This window comes from Euprymna scolopes, chromosome 16, assembly GCF_053919585.1.
Source record: "Euprymna scolopes isolate OS-2025 chromosome 16, ASM5391958v1, whole genome shotgun sequence".
Lineage (NCBI taxonomy): Eukaryota > Metazoa > Mollusca > Cephalopoda > Sepiida > Sepiolidae > Euprymna > Euprymna scolopes.
Genome location: NC_136497.1, coordinates 2,840,001 through 2,854,597, shown reverse-complemented (window position 1 = coordinate 2,854,597; position 14,597 = coordinate 2,840,001).

Sequence of the window (14,597 nt, the reverse complement as noted above, 5' to 3'; positions counted from 1 at the left end):
TCAATCGAAATACAGCAGCTAGACACACTGTCAAACCGGTACCCTCAGTCCAATCATGTTAGCATACATGGTAAACAATCATTCCCAATTTTAGGGAAAGGGAATGGGGTAGGTGTGGGGACGGCATTCATTTTCCTAGTCAGGAAACAAGGCCAAGAACTATAGCGTCTCTAATGAGTCCCTGTGATAGCACCTCTACTCCTGGCTAATAAGTAAATAAAGAGTATGGAAGCCGGACAATAGGCAGAGCGTATTTACTCCTTAAGTAGTTTAGGTTTGCAAACCGGTGATTTGATCGATTCACAAGCTCTAGGAAGGTTGTCGACCCGTTTGGTATATAGGTCCATCAGCATCGAGAGTGTTAGCCACATTCAATACGAGATATTAATTAGAATTAATGGAGTTATTATCAAAGGTAGTTGATACCTGCTGTATAGTTACACTTCTAAGAATAAGATTAAGATTGGAAGATATTATTCACACGCTATAAGTGGAAAAAGCTTTTAGTTTGTATGTGAAAGGAGTGTAGGTTTAAGGAGTTCAACGAGGATTAAATATGGTTTGTAGGTTATTAAATACATTGGAAAAAGTACAGTATAAAGAGTTAGAATACGATTCAACATGAGCTCCAAACTTCAGATGTTAGTTTTTATGTAGAGACAATCACAATTACTTTTTCCCCATCTGAGTGAAAGAAAAGTATTCTCATTAATATAACTTTAAATATAATTTCAAAAAATGGCTAATAAATATCCATCTTGCGGATAATCCATGGAGAATATGTATATATAAGAGATAATATATATATATATATATATATATATATATATATATATAGCCATCCACATACAGTACTGTTTCGCTGTTTCACAGCTCATCAGTTCGGCTAGACAAGACACTATCTGGAGCCAGAATCGAAATCCGATCGCCCAAACGACAGCCTGAGCTTCTAACCGTTATATATATATATATATGTCTGTAGAAATATATTTTCTTATAATATATATCAATCCTTATTTAAGAAGCTCAATGTAATTACAGAGCAATATAAAGAATAAATGACAAAAAGCCACATATATTTTTGTTCCATTACGCCATATTTGAATTCAATATTGTGTAATGGAAAAATAAAAAGGTATTTACAGTCTCTATTCCAATTTTCGGATTCTAATCATGTCAAATCACACTTCAGTTCCTTTTGACAGATTGATTGTTGCTATTTCTTCTGATGAGTTAAGGGCATAATTGATTCACTGATTGATATAATAATTAAGTGATTGATTTTGCGCTACGAAGCAGATACTATCAAGAATTGTATAAGTCAACTGAGTTAATGGAATAAATTATAAGATAGTCAACATCGTGAATTTTGGAATATAACTTTTAGTCATTTATTCTATATATATATATATATATATATATATATATATATATGTATATATGTATATATATATATGCATATATATATATATATTCAATTCAAGTTGTCTTAAACAAAATTTTAAAACATGTAATATTTTCTAATACTTGCTCTATAAAGCTATAGCAATATGCCAAAATATTAACCACATCCTTATAGCAATATTTTAATAGGTTACTCCTAAGATCCATACGCAGAGATGGATTAGATGTAGAAGAAATTTGATTACTGTAAACATGACACATATAATAATTTTACCTCAACACCTAATCCAAATAAATCGATAACCATCGAAGATTTTGAAGTGAATCTTTCATTTAATAAACTAAGGAAACGGATAAATACAGTGAAGATGGCTATTTCAACTAGTTTATAATTTTGCCTTCAGGAATGTAACAATCGAAAAAATTACGTCTTTTCGATGGCCGCTATTCGGTGTAGTCACAATATAATTACGGTAAATGATCATTTATTTAAATATTCAAGACAACAAAATTTAAGAAAATATTCCCAGGCTAAAATTACAAAATTATTCTCAAGCAAATTCAATATGGAAAGCATTGATAAATTTGCGGAGCCTCAAAATCGAAGAAATGCAATCTAGAAGTGACTTCAAAATCAGCATTTTTTTACAGTGTTTACTAATCAGCTGTCGGGGACAAGTACTTAGTTACTTTGCATAATTCGGACTGATATTCTATCCGGTTTCTTATCGTTGTGTGTGTTGGTGTGTGTGTTGGGTGTTTGGAATGCGTTTAAATTTGTACAAAGCATTTTAGCTTAAGGCTACTTGGGACAAATTTTCCATTCATCAATGCAATACGACTACGTTTAAAGATATATATATATATATATATATATATATCAAATATATATGGCGATTAAGCTACACTGAATATTCGGCGTTTCATCGACTATAGGATTCGTCAGACGAATCCTATAGTGGATGAAACGCGAATATTCAGTGTAGCTTAATCGCCATATATATTTTATGAATTACTAACTAGCTCTACCTAAGTATTGAGCACTTTTGAAGTAAATACTTAAAGTTTACGCATGTATCTATACTTTCGTATATTAATTTTATGTGAGTAAATAAGTAGTTATATATATATATATATATATATATATATATATATATATATATATATATATATAGTAGTCAGTTATAAAAATATATATGGAAATTAAGCTACACAGAATATCCCGCGTTTTATTCCGCGAAATATTCTGTGTAGCTTAATTGCCATATATATTTTTATAACTTACTATCGTGCTCTACCTATGTATTGAGAACTGTTGAACTAAATACTGAAAATTTACTCATGAAATTATATTTTTGTGTAATAATTTATGTGATTAAATGAAGTTGTCATATATATATGTATATATATATATATATATATATATATATATATATATATATATATATATATATATATAGATAGATAGATAGATATATGGTGAACACCAAAAGATGGATGAAGTGAGGAATCATGGCTGTAGAAATGTTTTTACCAGAATACGATGTTCAACATGTTAAAATATACCATTTGTTGTAAAAATCTAATGGATAAACATCTGAAGAAGTTGGTGGGGACAGGATATTTTTACGGAAACATAAATCGTAAAATTGCCAACCTATTAATGAAATAGCTGTAATGGAAAAATCCAGGAAATAAACGAAGGTTATAAAAAAGAAAACGTGAGTCTTTGAATTTTCAACAAAATTTTGCACTATATATATATATATATATATATATATATATATATATATGTTTTATGTGTCGTAACTTCCGTTCACTCTTGGGAGACAATAGATATCCCATGTGAGAGTGAATATCCCATGTGATAGTGGTTGCACTATATAGCAAGGATTGTTCAATTATCAATCACAACTCTCCGTAATCAGCACTACTTGATTTCAGTGGCAAAGAGAAACCAGAAACCTGGAAACAATACCGAAATAAACGGAGAGTACATATATTCACTGGAATTCACAAATGGTCACCCGTTTTAGTATTGACTTTTCTAAACGTTGCTTAACTTCGGTAATCTAACTGGAACCGATATATCAATATGATATTGAGGTATACGTGTGTACGGTACCCTGGTTTTCATTACTAGACGGGATATCCAGCGTTTTCCGGGATTGAATAAGGTCAAATGGATATTCCACACTTCCAATACTTTTGTTGCGAACCAAATCGGTGAAATCGCTTATTTTTCAATCAAATCGATTGATTGCAACAAATAGATGGGGACCCACCGCGGTGTACCGGGAGGAAGCCTTACATGCCTCCCTGCAATGACTTATCCACAATACATTGCGCTGTAGAGAACCTAATGGTGATTTAATAAGTTTATATATATATATATATATATATATATATATATATATATATATATAATGGATCAAATTAAAGTTTAAAATGCAAACGTCAAGTAACATGTTTTATTTGTGCTCTAGACCTCTGTTTTATTAAAGAACCTACTTTTGATTTTATACATCGTGCTCTTATGCTTGTGCGATAATATAACTTCTAAAATGCACTTGTGCTATAAGGCTGTATAAGGATGATTGGTCAAAATCAGACTATTCGTTTTTTAATCAGATTTTTTTCGTTTATCGATTTTTGATACTTATCGGTGGTATTCCGATACAAAACCAATCTAAGTACACTTTCAAACACAAAAAATTCTGTACACCTATTTCGGAGTCTATAGGGAACGAACCATCACGTGCACATACATACAGACATAGACACACACAGATAAAGTGTGTTTTTATATATAAGTAGGAATTTACAATTCGTTATTTTTATTTAATAATTTTTAGAGACAATTATTCAATTCTCTATCTTCGTATCATTATATTGTCACCATTGATAGTAAATTAAACATGATTCGGGCGAAGAACACGGTAATACGAAAAGCTTTTTTAGCTCTTTATTTTAAATTGCAGTATTTTGTCAGAATCCAATTTTAAAACAGAACAATATTCTATTAACTATTTTCGAAAACAACCAAAAAAAAACCCAAATAAACAAAACAAAAAACAACCAAACAACAATTATAATTGGTTCTCAATGAGTTGTGATATTTAAATAAACTCTAGGAAATTGGTCGCTACATTTTGTTTGTGTCGTTCAATTACAATTCGCTTAACTCGTGCATAAGACAGCAGTGGATGAATGTCAGTTTTCTCCGCCTAGGCGTAAAAAAAAAACACAACATTAATCGCAATAGCGGCGAGCGCATCATCTTTATATCCGTATTGCACTAAAAGGGTAACTAATTTGTGGCAAAGCTAATCTAATAAGCATATCTCTAACATAAACCCGATCTCTTAAAACTTCGTTGAATTTCGATAACAAACAAAAAAGTGTTCTTTATTTATCTATTCTAGTTCGAAAATATGAAAGACAGACAGACAGACAGAGATCTAGTCTTATATATATATATATATATATATATATATATAATATATATATATATATATATATATATATATGTACGTATTAAATACGTTTGAAGTCAAAACTACAACGCGAAATTTTTTTATAAAATAAACGAGTGTTCATTTTTTAAAGAAATATATTTCGGAGTAAGACTCCTTTGTTAATCTTTATTTTTTCTTTTTTTTCTTCACCATGAGGACGAGTGGAAGAAAGTTCGATGAAGAGTCACGTGATGATCTTAACTGCAGGGTATTTATGAAGCCGGATAGGTGACGCGTGGTCGCACGGTTTGAAAATCTGGGTAGATTTTTTTTGTGTTTGTATCCGTTAGAAGCGCTGAGTGAAATTTGAAGAATAAAATACGCATTAAATACGTTTGAAGCCAAAACTGAAACGCGATTTTTTTTATAAAATAAACAACATGGCAAAGAAAAATAGAAAAAAAAAAGATTGACAAAGGAGTCTTACTCCGAAATATATTTCTTAATATTTCTTAAAAAATAAACACTCGTTTATTTTATAAAAAAAATCGCGTTGCAGTTTTGGCTTTAAACGTATTTAATACGTATTTTATTTTATTCTTCAAATTTCATTCAGCGCTTCCAAAGGATATAAACAAAAAAACTACCAAACTATATATATATATATATATATATATATATATATATATATATATATATATATTTAAAGGAGATTAGAACAATAGTCTAAAGATCTGAGTGTATTTCAATGTAACAGTGAAATTACTAGTTTAATTAAAATACAGGAAAGAGAAAGTGCTCGTTTTATATATATATATATATATAAGACTAAAAGTCTTTCTGTCTTTCATATTTTCAAACTGTATCTCCTCCGAATCTAAAAGTCGTACAGCTGCGCTAGTTGCCTCAAATGATTGGATTTTTTAAGGACTGTTCTTTTATAGGGTTTTAACCGGTTAAAATAGTTTTACAGAGGTCAAAACGGGGTTAAAATTGAAAAAAATCGTTATGAATTATTTACATTCCTCTTAGTTTATTTTTAACTTTTGATCAATTTATATGTTGGTACAGTGGTAACGTCACCAGCTTCGAATGCTACAGTTTCGGTTTCGATTCTTGTTTATAACACTGAAATATTTTTAAAAACTTTTTAAATCAAGAATATAATAATATATTCGAAATTTGAACGAATAAAAATATAATATTTAAGCGTATTTTGTGATTGGGAAAAGCCGGCACCCCCACGGCTAGTATATATATATATATATATATATATATATATATATATATATATATATATATATATATGTATATATATATATATATACCTTCAGTTTATTAACGGTTTTCTTTCTGTTTTAAATTTAACAAATACACTTTTTAATACCCTTATTTAAACTGAAAACTATTTTCCTTTTATTTACTTATAAAATTTGGAAAGATAGTACTAGCACAAATTGATTATGAAGATTAGGTTCTTGTCTCTAACCCTTTTTTAATAATTAGCACGATCTTCGACACATTAGTTGAATAAAACCATTAAAAAACTGAAATAGTGGATTTTAGTGTTCATAATATTAAAAATATATGTGTGCATCGTAATTAGTGTAATTTTTTAAATGGCATATCTTAAATTTCATAACTTATCTGTAATTAAACAAACCATCAAAGTTGTTTTATATTTAATTATTGCATCTTATTAAATACTGTAACTGAAATTATATGTTTATTAAACTTGAAAGCATATACGCCTATTTTTACTCTAACTTATTTAATATTCTAATTTAATAATTGTATTAAATACTTTTGAAATATATCACTCATAAAATTCTCTGATTCCAACACGTTTTATTACAGACTAAAATAAGTTGCGCTAATATACGTCTATACATTAAACTGTGTGAATTAATAAAGTTTTAATGTGTATGTATCATAGTTTTCAAACTTTTTAAATCACTGGTACGTGTTAGGTGCAGTATGATAATCAATAGCGAATTGAAAAAAAACTGTATAATTAAAACATATCTAAGCGATTTTACCAAGAGACAACGTCGCGTGTCTTGATACTTATTTATAATATTATAAGCATACCTACATGAACTTGCAATAACTCACATATATTTCTCGCTCTGTCTATATATAGGTTACTAACAACAACTCGACGTTGCTCGGGATTGAACGACGATTAACGAATGTTGTACATTCTCGTATTTTTATTGTCATCAAAATCAGAAATATCGCCCATTTTTCAATCAAATATTATTGATTGCCTGTCAGATATCATGGTGCAATTGCGCTTTAAACAGAAACATTCGTTTCGAACGCGCCCATGTGATATCAAACATCCTATCGTTGAGTTCATATGTCGGGCCTTTGAGCTTGTACGGTAATAAAACTTCTCAAGTGCACTTGTGATGTTAGACTGTGTAAGATGTTAACTAACTTTGGTCAAAATTGCTTGTTCTTTCTTTCTGAATAATAACGAAACGTCATGAATCAAACTTCACGAATCTTACCCCAAAGCAGAAATCTCCTATGTCTTTCCAATAATAAAAATGAGAATATGAAATAATTACTTTATACAGGTAACTCGGTTCTGCGGCCTGCATAACCGATCGATCAGGAGAATCAGTTGTTTTCCACTGAAATTATGCTTTCATCCTGTGAACAGAAGATTTTGAAAAATTAGTATTCAATCTGCTATAGGACAATCAACTCAGGCGCACTCCACGTCAATTAGACCAGAAATTAACCTGTGCAGAAGATTATGTCAACAAAATTACATCGCTGAACTCTAGATAAGATTATGATTTTTAACAGAAAGACAACCATTCTATTTTGGGAAGCCTACTTCACACTTTGTCGCCGATCACATCGATCATGTAATTTAGCAAATAATAATAACTTTGTATGCAGAAATATTGATCTTTCAGCGACTAGAACCCAACGCACCGAAAATATACGTACAGTATCCTTTGGATCCCATTTCTATTCATATTACAAGCATTATTCTGTTTTATTTCAATATCTTAGCGCTTTGAATTTGTTTCACAATCTGCTGTAGCACTTGATATGACTTTGATTTTTACACAGTTTGGCACAAAAGGCTGCTAATGAAAATTAAATCCTTCGGTACAACTGAACGTATACTAAATATAAATATATCCGTCTTTGAGAACAGATACATCTATGGCGCCATTGATGGACGTACATTCAAGCAGCATAACATTAATGTGGAGTGTGTCAGCGATCGATCCTTCGACCACTATTATTCCTGATATTCATAAACGACCCCCCTGATAATGCCTGTGATGGGTATATTTGCTGATGATACAACACTATAACATGCATAAAAGAAAAACAGATATACATAAACCTGAAAGAATGGCAAAATCATTAGAAAATGACCCCCAAACCATACGTAAATGGATGGCAACATTTAATGCTAGTAAAACTAATTTGCTCTCCTTTTACAATTACAAGACGCCTCTCCAACCGCCGATATCAATGACAAATAACACTTTATCTGAAAATGCTTCCCCCAAACTCCTCGCCCTAATGTTTGCGGGAAATATGAACTAGAACAAATAAATCGAGGACATTGCGAAAACTGCTGCAAATAAGGTGCGTTGCGTCTATCGAGCAAGAAGACCACTCATACCTAAGAGTATCCTCTACCTCTATAAGGTTTGCCTATGCATGGAGTATTGTTGACAAATCTAGGCTGGTCTTTCTACCACTAGTCTCTCCCTCTTGGATAGGGTCCAAAAAAGTTTTCGATCTAACAGGTCCCATTTGTCAACTGAGCTAAAACCCCTGTCCCATCGCTGCATTTGTTCCTGTTTGACAAATGTTTTAATCGAATGTGCTCTGATGAACTCGTTGCACTTGCTTCCCTCTCGACGTACATATCCCCGACAAACCAACTTAGCAACAAAATCATACCCCTTCACTGTTGCGGTCCCTTAATACCAGAAAGCTTTTTGATAGTTTCTTTCCTCGAAATTTCTTTGGAATTCCTTTCTTGCTGCCTGCTTCCCTAGCTATACATATATGTAGAGGTTTTAAATGTAACCTCAACTATCATCTTGTAAATCCTTCTTAGACATGGTCCCAAACAGAAGCCCCTATATGTCCAAGTGGCGATATTCCTTGTTAGGGGGTGAATGTGAGTAAAAATAAAAACAATTTAAAAACATATCTATTCCATAGCAGACAATTATTCCACTTTCCTATAAATATCTTGTGCATTTTTCACTGTTGGTTTTGTTGTTCATTTTATGCGTAATTGTGTTTATTCTTCAGCGTACTGTTTGTGTTAATATTCTTTATATCAAAAACAGCTTATTTTATAATCTATATATGAATCTGCAAAACTATATCCACGCATTTGATTATAACATTCCGCTTTGTGCGACACATCACCGCCATTTGCAGCATTCACTGTTGAATTTTCACGCTTTTCAATATAAACATCTATACTAGTTTAAAATCAATTTACCCAGAGAACAATTCATAGAAATCTAGAACATATTGTCGTGACATTATCCTTTTTAAATCTAAATACTGGATCTTAACTTCTGGCTCATTTAATAATTTTTTTTCAATTTGATCGATGACTATTAAGTGTGTAAAACTAAAGCCATATTTAATGATACTTCATTTGTCATTTCATCCATTGATTTGGATTGTTCAAAATTTCATTCAGTCGAAACATACCTCATTGGCAGCCATGTTGCTTGATAGGAGATCCAGGCAATGTATTTATTTAAATGAACTCTGTGTTGACTTGTCTTTACTGGTTACACTGAATATGTTTATTAATAACGTTATGTATTTATTTACTGCTGTTTAATCATGCGCTGCTATTTATGTATCTCGTGTTGTTGATTTAATATTATATTAATATACGGTAGCCGTGCTTGTAAATAATTAATGCGTTACAACAATAATAATTTCATAATAAAACTAACGTTGCGATAATCCTGGCTTTTTAGAAAGTTTACATCTTGTTTGCAAGAAGAAGAAAAAAGAAGGGTAGGGAGCATATAAACATCTATTATTGTTATTTGTTTGATCTAAAATGCCTATCCGTCATTAGATTACGAGTGAGATAGATAGAGAAAGTGATAGACAGAGACAGTGAAGGAGAAATACTGCTGTAAACTAGAAGGGAGGCACTGTCAGTGCACGATCAGATGAAAAGGTATAATTCTTGAAGTGGAAATTGTCAAACAGAAAGCGTATCTATGCATATCGATCTCTATCGTATCTATCCTATCTATCGTATCTATGCATCTGTCTATATATCTATCTATCTTTCTCTCTCTCTTCCCACCTGACTACAACTTGGATGTCTTCAAGTCCAACGTTAACAAATTCCTAACGAACTGCCCCCTTAAGTAAACACTTCATCAAATCTCCACACTAACGTAATGTACTTGCAATAACCCTTATCCCTGAGTGGCTTCCGGGCCTGGATAAGTTGTAGCCACTGTGTAAATATATATATATATATATATATATATATATATATTCCCTTAGTTAGTTTTAAGAGATCAAGGGGTTCTGTCCTTGAGCTTATACTTGATTTTTAAATTTATACCCGAGGACTCTTTTAAGAACAAACGTTATTCTCTTTATGGCTGCTATCTGTATGTCGTTCCAGCTTGGTCTGTCATAGATTGTTTTCCAAGCATTTCCTCAGATTTGTTTTCATTAGCCAGTTGCTCCTATCAAAACTGGTATTTTAAGGCACTTTTTAAATCATTTTTAGGTCCTGGTATTTTGTTGTCTTTTCCCTTTCGGCTCTATTAAGGCCAAATTCATTTAGAACTGTGACATCGATAATGAGCGCAGTTCTTTTAAGCTTGTCTTTAAATGTATGTTCCTGCCTGTATGTCTTTGTCATAGAACACTGTCACTTTTCCGTTTGATGTTATCATTTATGGTTAATGTTTTCAGACGTTGACGATCTTCATATATGTGTGAGCGTGTGTGTGCAATTTAAAAGTTAATAAAATATAAGAAAAAATTAAATAAAGCGTTGTAGACGTAATGTGCGAATGATCACAAACTATGTTAGAAAAGACGTATGAGCTCTCATGTCGTTAAACTTAATGATCGATCGTCGGTAGTTGAATAGAAAATCTTTAGATTAGCTAAACATGCAGATATTTAGAAAGTATTTTTTTACGTTTAAATATATCAAACAATTACTTTATCGGAGAACAAGCCAATAATCGCTATTGTCGCGGCGTTGCGCCGTTGGTTATCTTTGTTGGCTTTAAATATGTCTTGAGTTGCAAAGGACATGAGAAATATTGTGTTCCAGTTTTGAGCAAAAGATTTTCGTTTTTAGGTTTGAACTGGAAACTCTGTTGTGTTGTCATAAAATGAGATGCACCCTTTTTTCTGAAGTTTGTGATTTAGAGTAAGAAAATGGATATAAACATAGTGTTTTGTTTAACAGAGCCTCGTTGGACGGGAACTGCTTAAATTGTTATTTGTCTGTATAAAATGTTTTGTATAATTGGACTTTCTGACTTTATAGGAAAAATACAAAAATCGAAAGGACTAATAATAGACGTATCTTGCTAATAGAAAAAGATAATGTTTCTCTGATCTGGGACTGAATTTTGTGACCATATTTTGTTGCTGTTTTGTCTAAATTTCATGATTGTTCTATAATATGTGTGATAGTTATTTAAGATTTGTATATCTATAATTGTAATAAATGTATTATTTAAATTTAATGATTGCTCTATAATATATGTGATAGTTATTTAAAATTTGTATATATATAATTGTAATAAATGTATTCTTTTGTTGTTTACCGAAGTTTGCAAATTAATTAGATTAGTGTGATGAAGTAAAAAAAAAAAAATTGATGGTCGGCGTATAAGTAAAGAATTAAGAAGTATAAGAATGGACGTGTTACGTCGTGATAAATTATTGTTTCGATGGTGATTCGTGAAATTTGTTTTGTTGTTATTTTGATAATATGCAATCTCGAGTGAAGATTAATTGGAGGAGAAATAGGAAAGTTCCGAGCTATTGGCTTGAAAAGGCTAGTTGGTGTTTCGAGTCTGGGCGACACAAATAATACTTTCCCACATAGCGAAGGAGCGGACGGTGTCGCCATTGTGAGCTTCAGCTAATGATCAGATTGGGGGGGATCAGAAAATACTTCCCCATCACAGAGTAATGTTAGCAGGCGGTTATAATGGCAAATGGAGTCATTATATTACGGATCACTAAGGTAAGTTGAGACATAAAAAGGGGAATGGAATAAAAAAAAAAGACCGCCATTACGTAAAGAGTTAATAGGTGAAATGAGTCCCAAGCGTAAATTAGATTTAAAACATGGTACGATATTAAATGAGATACTTTGATAGACAATAGAAGTTATCTTGTTGGATTATCACTACAGATATTGTAAGCAGGGATTTCTGTTTTTCTCCAAACAACGTGAATGATGACTGACTAAAGGGAAGGAGAAATACTAAGTATGGGGTCTGACCTTTTTCCTAGCCCAGCGGAGTATAGGAAATATACGGACCTAGGGATATTTGCTAAAGAAAATATAAAGGCGCATAGAAAAATGTACAAACCTTTTAGTAAAATGTCGTGCATATTTGAAAAATGGCGGATGGAGGAGTGCAATATGTCAAGTAACCTCAACTATTATTAGTATGATTATTGTTGATGTTATGAAAATAGAATGTTTAGCTAATATGTATTGAGTCGAAAGGTATTTGTACAGATAAAATATTTGTTAGAAATATGTATTGGGAATTTTAGCATGGGATGTTCGAACATAAACACGGAGATAATTTAGGTATGGTATCACGTGATCTTAATGCTAATTCGATAGTTTTGAAGAAGCACGTTAAGTTGAAGTTTAGGGTTCAAAGTCAGTGTTGGGAGATACATTGCAGAGGGTACGAGAAAAGCTCAGAACACCCGATGAAGCTGTCGGATCAAGATAGATAGGATGTAGATATTAAAAAAGGCGTGCAACTTTTTAATAGGGAATATATAAGATGGTTGCTAGAAAAGCGGGAAATTTGTCAAACAACGATTTTTACAAAGATTAATTTTACAAGGTTTTTCAAAGACAAATGTTATATTATACTCATATATACTCAAAACGTTATATTATACTCATATATACTCAAAACATAATATTATACTCATATATACTCAAAACATAATATTATACTCATATATACTCAAAACGGTATATTATACTCATATATACTCAAAACGTTATATTATACTCATATATACTCAAAACGTTATATTATACTCATATATACTCAAAACGTTATATTATACTCATATATACTCAAAACGTTATATTATACTCATATATACTCAAAACATAATATTATACTCATATATACTCAAAACGTTATATTATACTCATATATACTCAAAACATAATATTATACTCATATATACTCAAAACATAATATTATACTCATATATACTCAAAACGTTATATTATACTCATATATACTCAAAACGTTTTATTATACTCATATATACTCAAAACGTTATATTATACTCATATATACTCAAAACGTTATATTATACTCATACATACTCAAAACGTTACATTATACTCATACATACTCAAAACTTTATATTATACTCATACATACTCAAAACGTTATATTATACTCATATATACTCAAAACTTTATATTATACTCATATATACTCAAAACGTTTTATTATACTCATATATACTCAAAACGTTTTATTATACTCATATATACTCAAAACTTTATATTATACTCATATATACTCAAAACGTTAGATTATACTCATACATACTCAAAACGTTTTATTATACTCATACATACTGAAAACGTTATATTATACTCATATATACTCAAAACGTTATATTATACTCATATATACTCAAAACGTTATATTATACTCATATATACTCAAAACATAATATTATACTCATATATACTCAAAACGTTATATTATACTCATATATACTCAAAACGTTATATTATACTCATAGATACTCAAAACGTTATATTATACTCATAGATACTCAAAACGTTACATTATACTCATATATACTCAAAACGTTATATTATACTCATACATACTCAAAACGTTATATTATACTCATAGATACTCAAAATGTCGCACGTGCATGTCATTGCAGCGTCTTAACCTAGAAACCCAAGCTCGACAACAAAAGAACCAATCAAAAATAGCAATCACGCATTTTATTCATGATCTAAGCTGACCTTAAAATTTCCCGCTTTTCTTGCGACCACCCTGTATGTAATGAAGTTGCTGAAAATAAAACATACACTTCTGTTTTTTTTTTTGGGGGGGGGTTCTTGCAACTTTTCAAAGATTGTCAAAACAAGACCAAATATGAACCAGGCATGTTTCCTTGTTGGATGATATTAAATCCTTAGAGAACTGTATTCTGTCACTTGTCTTGTCCTGTGATATATGTCCGGTCATAAATTTTATATACAATCATAATCTAGGAAACTGTCACAGCGGATCACACACGAAAAACTGCGTTACATGTACACACGTTGAACACGTATCAGAGGCACATCAAAGACCATTAAAGAACTCTCAGCTTAAATAGACTCGTTCATATATACTCATAAATATATGAACACGTTTTAAAGTCGCCCGATTATATAACTTACTTGTTTTAATACGGCAAAAACACTCGTTATATTGA